We start from the raw sequence: 8,201 nt of genomic DNA, 5'->3' as shown, positions 1-8,201 counted from the left end.
AATGGTCGAGGGCCGCGCGGGGGGAGGCCGTTGTCGCGGATATATACTCGACACTCGGCGCGCGGACGAGATCCCACGGGACCAAGAGATTCATCGAGACACCCCAAAATCGACGACTGGCCCGACGATTCGAAATGCAGCGACGGCGCCGGAGAGAGATGGCGAGCTTTCGCGTCGCGAGGTATTTTCGAGCTGCGTGACAGCGAGCGGACGACGGCCAGCGTTTTGCAAAAATGTGCACCACGAGGAAACGCGCACCGCATTGACGTCGTCGCTGCGAGTCACGGCGATTTCTCTTTTTCCTTGTTTTTTCTTTTCCCCTTTTTCTGCTTTTTCTCTTCTTTTCTTTTCTTCTTTTTTCAACGAAACGAGCAAACAACAACGCGCGACGCGACGCGACCGTGCCAAGAGCACGGGAAAAAATATCTCGCGATTCCGCGAAGCGTTCGACCGCACCGAGAGATATCGGCCGCACTCGAAACCCGCACCCACGTCGGTGGTTCTCCGTGTCCGCGGGCACGTCTCAAGGACTCGAGGAGGAAAAGTCTCGGACGCGTATCTGCAGCTCGTCCGCGAGCCAAATCGCTGCCGATGACCGCGGGGGTGACCCGTGAATTTTCTTCGATTTTCTCTCGACTTTCCCGTACGACACGTACGTATCGTGTGGGAATCTGTTCGTCGGGCGATTCTCGTTCCCCCGGGAGCCCGTATCCGCGAACGTTCGCGAGTTCCTCCCCCCCCCCCCATCACGCGACAGCGGTTTCTCTCTTCCCGATGTCGCGAAGCTCGCGAGAATTCGCCGCAAGCACTGAGCCGGCAGAATCCGCGAGCGAATGAGCGAGCTTTCGAGCTCGCACGGCCGATGGCGCGGTGCAGATCGAGTTCGATGCTTGAGGAGCACGCGGGAGAGCGGGGCGAAAGAGCACCGGAGAGAGCGAAGAGGACCGAGGAGAGAGGAGGCAGAGAAACGAGGGGGGAAACGGTCGGTTCGGCCAGAAGATTAAGAAAAGAAGGAGGAGGAACAGAGCGGCGACGAAGTAGCTAAACTAGAAATAACTAATAAGACATTCACTCTGAGACGGGCGGCCAGCCGGCCCGGACGAACGCGGTGCGTCTCGTAAACCTCGTCGTTGGCGACCTCATCGTCACATCACACTCGATAAACACCACACTACTTAGAGCGAAACACCGCGGAAAGTAAGACCGGAACGTAAAGGAGGAAGTGAAGAGAGACCGCGCGGGCACGACGGATATAGGCGAGAGCGGCAGAAAAGAGAAGGAAGGATATTCAGAGAGCGCGAGAGAGAGAGCGCGAGAGAGAGAGAGAGAGGATGCCGTATATAGTGCCGTAGAAAGGAAAGTGAAGTCGGCAGTTTGAGCGGAAGAGGAAGAAGAAGCGGAAGAAATCGCGACGTGTGATTGTAGATCAGTGCAAAAGTGCTTCGTCGGTGAATCGCGGTATAATTTACGGGCATAATCGCAACCGGGAAGATCTCTCCTTCCGTTCATTCCCGCTTGTTCCCTTTCCTTACGGAAGCGAGGAAGAGAGAAAGATAGAGAGAAGGAGAAAGAGAGGATCATCGCTGTCGTCGTCGTCGTCGTCGTCGACGCAATCTTCACGCTCGTCTTTCTCGTCGTCGTCGTCGTCGTCGTCGTCTTCGTCGTCGTCGTCTTCGTCGCCGCCATCGTCGTCTAATTTTAAGTGTTAGATAATGCACACCGGTGCGCACCGGTGCGCTCGGATACTAAAATGGTACGACGCGCGCGCGTGAACGGTCGACGACGCTCCACCGTGGCGATGGCGATGGCTGCGAGCTTCTCTCCGTCTCTTTCTCCTCTCCCTTTCTCTCCTCCTCCCTTTCACGCATTCTCGCACTCATCTCGATCTGCGTATCTGCCCTTCTACGTCTTTTATGTGTTCCGCAACATATCCTCCTCTCGCGCGATTTTTTCACCTCCCTTTTCCGAAATAAATTAAATTAGTCGTGCCTCTCTCCCTCTCTCTCTTTCTCTCTCTCTCTCTCTCTCTCTCTCTCTCTCCTCATCGTCCATCGAGATTTTTCTCACTTGAGTTCCTCGCCACGTTACTTCCTGTCTCTGCAATTTCACTTCCGTCGCTTCCGTTCGCCTCGGATCCGGCCGATGTGCACCTTGTACGCGCGGATCCTCGCTTCCGTTCCACGCCCCCCCCCCCCCCCCGTCTTTCCATTCTTTTCTCGATACATTTATCTTCTTTAAGCCGAACCCATCCGGGAACGTCTCACTTTAGCACATTCCTGTCTGCCTCTCCTGTTGCCCCCCCCCCCCTCTTTCTCTCTCTTTCTCTCTCTCTCGCTCGCGCGAAACGAAAGTTTCCCCGGCGACGAGTTCGTACGATTTTTCGGATTCCAGCTCTTCTTTATTAAGGACCCTTTTTGTCCTCGCACGACGAGGTGACTTCTTTTCTCCCTCCCTTTCTCTTTCTCTCGCTCTTCTGCGCTAATTTCGCACGGCTTCTCATTAAAATGTTCTGCCCCTTTCTGGCGAGATACGTCGAAGCACCTCCAGCGCGGCGCTTTCTTTTAACGCGCGCACCGCCTTTACCTAAACATTTCATTCCATTTCAATTATCTCTCTCGGCGAAGCCTGTGCTTTTCCGTTGCAGCTTGTTACTCAACTGCCCTTCGCACGTGCAATCTTTTTCTTCCGTCTCGATTATCTTATTGCACGCCTTGTCCGCCCTTCGTTTTGCCGTTACACAAATCTGGCTCGCGCGCGGCGCACCGATGACGAAACGAAAAACGCGTTTGCGCCTATTGCCGCGTTCTTCCTTTTTCATCACAACCAGCAACCGCTTTTATTCCGCAAACCCTTTCTCGCCGGCTCTCCGGTGCTTTTGCTCGCCTCTTTTTCCTTCTGATTTACTCGCGATCCCTTTTACGCGCTCCTATATCCAGTTTACTCTTGGGCTCTTATTAACTTGGTGCCCCCTTTCTTTCTCTCACTCTCTCTCTCTTTCTCTCTCTCTCTCTCTCTCTTTCTCTCTCTCTAACGCTCTTCCTACCTTCTCTCATTTCTCCCCTTTGACTCATCCTCTACGACCGTGCCGATTTCGCCATCTTACCTTCTATTTCGCACTGCCACTATTTTGCGCCGCCTCTCCCTCGCTTTCTCTCCTTCTCCTCTTTCCTCGCTCTCCTCGTTTTTCCGTCTGTCGTCACCGAGTTTCCCCTTCTTCTCCTCCTCCTCCTCCTCCTTCTCCTCCTTCCCTCCTCCTCCTCCTCCTCCTCCTCCTCCTCCTCCGCGTCTCTTCCTCGCGCACTCGTCATCACAGTGCATCTCTGGTGCTTTTCCGCTCCCCTCTCGCGCGCACGCGCGCACCCAGTTTTTCTTGACCGCCACTCTCTTCCACTTCCGCCTTTTAAAGGCTTACCCTTTACCTCGCTACACTAACTTCGCTCCATCCACCTTTCTCTCTTTCTCTCTTTCTCTCGTCCTCGTGTTATTTTCTTTTCGACTCGCTTCCATCTTCCGTGGCGATTCCGCCGTTTCGCCTCTAGAGTTTTCCCGCCGCCGGTCTCCTCTCTCGCCATGTCTCCTCCGCCTCCCTTGATCCCTCCTCGCTTGCCCCTCGACAGCCTCTCGCTCCCTTGCGTCTCTCTCTCTCTCTCGCTCTTAGCCATTCGTTCCCTCCGTTCTTCTTCTCTTCGTCGCCGTCCGTCTCTGCGTGCTCTAATATGGCCAGCCGGTGTCCAATTACTCGGTTTCGTTCTCTCGCCACAGTTTTCCCGCGCTGTATATCCGCCGATGGCCGCGACGGACGGACGGACGGACGAACGGAGGAAAGATCCTCATCAACCACCTCCCCGCGACACGCCGCCGCTCCGTTTCCGTTTCTTTTCTCGTGTCCGACCGGCCGCCCCCCATTCATCGCCCTCGTTCATCTCTTTCGCTCTACCTGCTCGTTTCTCTCTTGTTGCCCGATCTCGGAGTGGCGATCGGGGAATCGGGAAGTGACGTGACGTAGGGGACGGAACCGCGAACGAAACGGGACGGACGCGGAAGCACGGAAATCGCGATTCGAGCGGGCCGGAGCACTTCCTCCGCTCCGCTTCTCGCGGCTGAACGCGACTCGGCCGATAATCGCGCGAGCGCGCGGCGAACGCGATTCCGCCTTGGCTCGGCGCCAAGGAACATCGCCGCCCGGCCGGCGCAGAGCGAAATCGAAGCCGAGGTGCTTTCGAGAAGTGCTCCGCGAACGTACGCGACATATCGTTACGAGACGCGACGGGAAAACATCGACGAGACGTTGCCGCAACGACGAACGGCTGCGCCAATTATTTATTGTCGGCGACGACGACGAAACCGTCTCCGACGCGACGGGGGAAGTCGCCGAGGAACGCATCCGCGACCCCGGCGAAATTGTGCGAATCGACGGAAACACGTGTTTACGCGCTCCGCCGCCATTTGTGTCTCGCCGATGATAAGCTACCTCGCGGCTGATTTCGAAGCAACACGCGTCCGGTCGCTGCGAATGCGAACAGCGCGATGCTCGCGCTGCGAAAATCGCGGGCGAGACGAGTTGGCAAATATCGGTGTCGCGCGAATTTTTTCGCGCGGCACGCGAGAAAGGAAAATAACGTCGTCGCGCTTTTGACGCGATTGCAAACGCGAGTCGCGCGAGCTGCGAATGCAGCACGCGCGTGCGGAGAAGAGTGAAAGAGGGAAATTGCGGAAAAACACGGGCGGCGCGTTTATTTCAAAATGGCTTCGTAGCCAATTGCACCGGGTACACACAGCGATGAATGCTGTCATCAGCGCGTGTGCGACGGTGTCTGATTTAACGTCGACCGCTTTCACTGCAACGTCGCCGCGCCGCGCTTTGTTTGCCGTCCGCGGGCGAAATCATTTTTTTAAATCAGACGCTAGAAAAAAAATCCGCTCGGTTTCTCACGATGGCGGCCGCGGGTTATTACTACAGCAATGTCATATCGGGATACACGACTGCAAATGTCGTAAATGTAAATTATGACGTCTCTCCCTTTCTCTCTCTCTCTCTCTCTCTGTCTGTCTCTGTCTCTGTCTCTGTCTCTGTCTTTCTCTCTCCATCTCTCCAAGTCTCAACGTTTCGCGCTGCCATTACGTTAATTAGAACCGCCGCGCGCGCACATCCGGCTATTTTCTGTTTCGCCTCGATCCTGGCGACGTTCCGGCGGTCCGTGCGCTAGAGAATCCTAGCGGCGAAGTCGTCCTGTCTGTCGCGGCAAAAATAAATACGTCGGTCGCGCGCGCGTCACCTGTCGCCGAATATCTTCATCCAGCGCATCGGCCGCGATGACAGGGCGCTTAAATTTACACGACACACTCATGCATCTCATGCATCATACGCGCGCATACGGCCGCGACGCCGATCAACGTGGGAAGCGGACTCGTGACGAGAGTACTCCGCGGTTTCTCGAAATTCCTTCGCGCCCGGCCTTGTCGCGTCGCGTTGCGTCGCGTCGCGTCGCGTGACGTGTTCGCGTCCGAAGTTTAACGACAGTGATGTCTACTTTCCAGCTGTCACAGCGCTGGATTTCGGCGACCGGGAAGCACCACCACTCGGGGACTCGTAGGGAGGTCCCCCAACCGGAAGAGGCCGCCGTAAGGCGGTCGACAAATCAGGTCAGAGCTTTGATAATTAGTATGCAGATGCGCGCGTGATAAGTTTGACGTGTGCCCCGGAGAATATTTTAAAATAATACCGCGGGGCTCGCGCGTCGCGCTTGGTCGAGCGCCTTGAAAGCGTGTCCGACGTTTCGGATATGTCGGCCAATGCGATTCGCGCAAAGTGCATCGCTCGCTCACGCGTGAGCATTTATGCAGATACGTGTTTTCCGTTGATAATTACACAACGTCACCGCCCGTGACGTTTCGGAGCGAACGAATTTCCGAACGCGCGGCGAAACGCGCATCGGCGATTTATTCGCTCGTTATTGAGCCCCGCCGGCCGTCCGGCACATTTTACCGATTAATTCCACGACGGGATCCGTTAACACCGGACGTTTGAATAATGACGCGCGGCTTTACGCCGATCTTTCGCCGCGCTGTAAAAATAATTACACTCGGGTAATGCGGTATCAACGAGTTTTATGATGATCCAGTTAGTGAACTTTGCCGCGCCGCGCGCGCGCGCGCGCGCGCGCGCGCACCTCTGTAATATCTCTCTGTCGAATTTACCTGCTCGTTAGAACAACGCCGAAATTTCCCGCAGGAATAATAGCGCATTATCGCGCCGCGCGCCGGCTGAGGCCGATAAGAAAAAGCCGGCGAATAAATGAATCGGAGCTAATCAATCTTCGTCGTGATGGTCTTATGATTGTTCGCGCGCCGCCGGCTTGCTGACTCTCGCGGCTTCTTTCCCCACCCCATTCCACCGTGGCCTTTCGCCCTTCTTGTTCAACATGAGAGAGGTTCAAATAGAGAGAGAGAGAGAGAGAGAGGCAGCTCTCTGTTTTCGATGGACCTCTACGTCGCAAAGCTCAGGGAGGGATAATTATGTTTATCGATTCGCGGCGGAGGATGATAGCGCGCTTCGGTTTGTCGCACGAAAACGTAACACGACCGCGACGCTTAACGAGTGATTAAAAAGGTGGTGTATCGGCGAAAAACCTCAGGCTGCAGGTTACAATATGAAGGAGGGAGTATTACATACACGTACACAATCGCACCGCGCGCGTTACATGCAAGTACAAAACATACTCTCGCTCCGCTGTCACGAGACAGAAAACGGAATATTAATTACAGCCGGGATCGTAAATCTTAAATTACCGAGCGAATATGTAAATCAATGGTCGCCCGGGGTCGCAAGAACGAGGACGAAAATACCGTACTCGCAAAATACCGTATAAGTGAGATGCGAGTTCCATCGAGGGATAAAAAGTGCGCGGGGACGATGGAACGAGGGAAATTCCTCTAGGAATTTTTCGTTTTTATTCTTAGGGGCTCGGTGTCTCTCTTCAACTCCTTTGTTTTCGAGCACGCGTCGCTCCTGCGGTCACGTATAGTATATTTGTCGCCGCACGCGGAGAAGCGCGTGGCAAAAATCAACCGCGTCAATAACCCACGTCGGGCCCGCTGAAACGTTCCGTCTGATGAAACGCCCGCGACGGCGACGACGACGACAACGACGACGACGATGAGGCTGCATACGTCTCCGGGTCGATATATCCTACAAATATGGGAGCGGGCTATGATTTATCGGCTTTAGAGTAGCGCCACCATAACGTCTGATATCGCATTGAAGTTAGTTATCGCGGACGCCCGGGCGTGTTGTCGTAAAAAGTCGTTGGCGCACGGTCGTGCGGGGGACGCCGAGTGAAAAATGGATCTTCATTTGTACAGGTGAATCTACATTTATGTCCATTCCTCGCGGTGCGGTATAAGAAATCCATTTTTCTCCCGACTTTGAGATCGAGAGAACCGCCCGCCACAAATCAGTCCCATTCCTCATTGTCAGAAGTAAATTCATCAATCGCTTTTTCGTATCGAACATACGCTCTCGTGGCAGCGGCGATTTTCGTAAGTGTCGACGCTTCAACTCCGCGCGGCCGGTCTATATTCGTCGATCGTACGTCCGGGAAGTGTCCCCGCAGTTATAACTGCGCCGTCCGACCGGAACCAAAAGTTGAGTGCTTGCATCACCGACGAAATGAGAGAGAGAGAGAGAGAGAGAGAGAGAGAGAGAGAGAGAGAGAGAGAGAGAGAGAGAGAGAGAGAGAGAGAGAGAGAGAGAGGAAGAGAAAAGCGAGACTGCGCTTTAACGGTCTGTACCGATATTTCGATATTTTTCTACAAATACAATAACACCTGCGCGATAATTCCTCCATGAAGCATTCAGATGTCGAAACTGAAGATACGGAATTTCCGCGATTTAATGGCGCGCGCGATTGACGACTGGCGTGCTCGGCGTGAAATGTGCTCGCGGATTTAAATAATAATATTGCATTTCGCGCGTGGAAAGAGCAAGGGAGGATGCCCGCGCGCGCAGCGTATTTTGGCGTCGCTATTTTAGTATGGCATGAGTAACGAGCTCTCGATGCTATGTGTAAGGATTATAATAATGCGACCGAAATGATGCGGCCGCGGAATTTGTGTAAATCCGATGATTCATCGATCCCACGCCAGGGGATTACTCCGCGGCGTTATTTACATTACGCGGTAGAGCTCGACTATGAGAGTTC

The 8,201-nt window shown here is 54.4% G+C and overlaps 1 protein-coding gene across 5 annotated transcripts in view; it reads left to right on the top strand.

The window, feature by feature from the left end:
- The first annotated feature begins 928 nt into the window (after positions 1-928).
- tn (tripartite motif containing protein thin) overlaps positions 929-8,201 on the top strand; it is a 79,583-nt gene continuing 72,310 nt past the window's right edge. For 3 of the 5 annotated variants that reach the window (XR_003112842.1, XM_025298303.1, XM_025298307.1), the window contains exons 1-2: positions 929-1,108; positions 5,539-5,643. The gene's annotated coding sequence lies outside the window, so the exon portion shown is untranslated. Of the gene's footprint in view, positions 1,109-1,178; positions 1,198-4,384; positions 4,404-5,538; positions 5,644-8,201 lie in introns of those variants that run through there. The other 2 variants (XM_025298304.1, XM_025298305.1) reach the window with 2 other exon arrangements.

The sequence above is a fragment of the Harpegnathos saltator genome, unplaced genomic scaffold (assembly GCF_003227715.2).
Source record: "Harpegnathos saltator strain DR-91 unplaced genomic scaffold, Hsal_v8.6 scaffold213, whole genome shotgun sequence".
Classification (NCBI taxonomy): Eukaryota; Metazoa; Arthropoda; class Insecta; order Hymenoptera; family Formicidae; genus Harpegnathos; species Harpegnathos saltator.
This window is presented reverse-complemented; position numbering and strand designations above follow the sequence as displayed.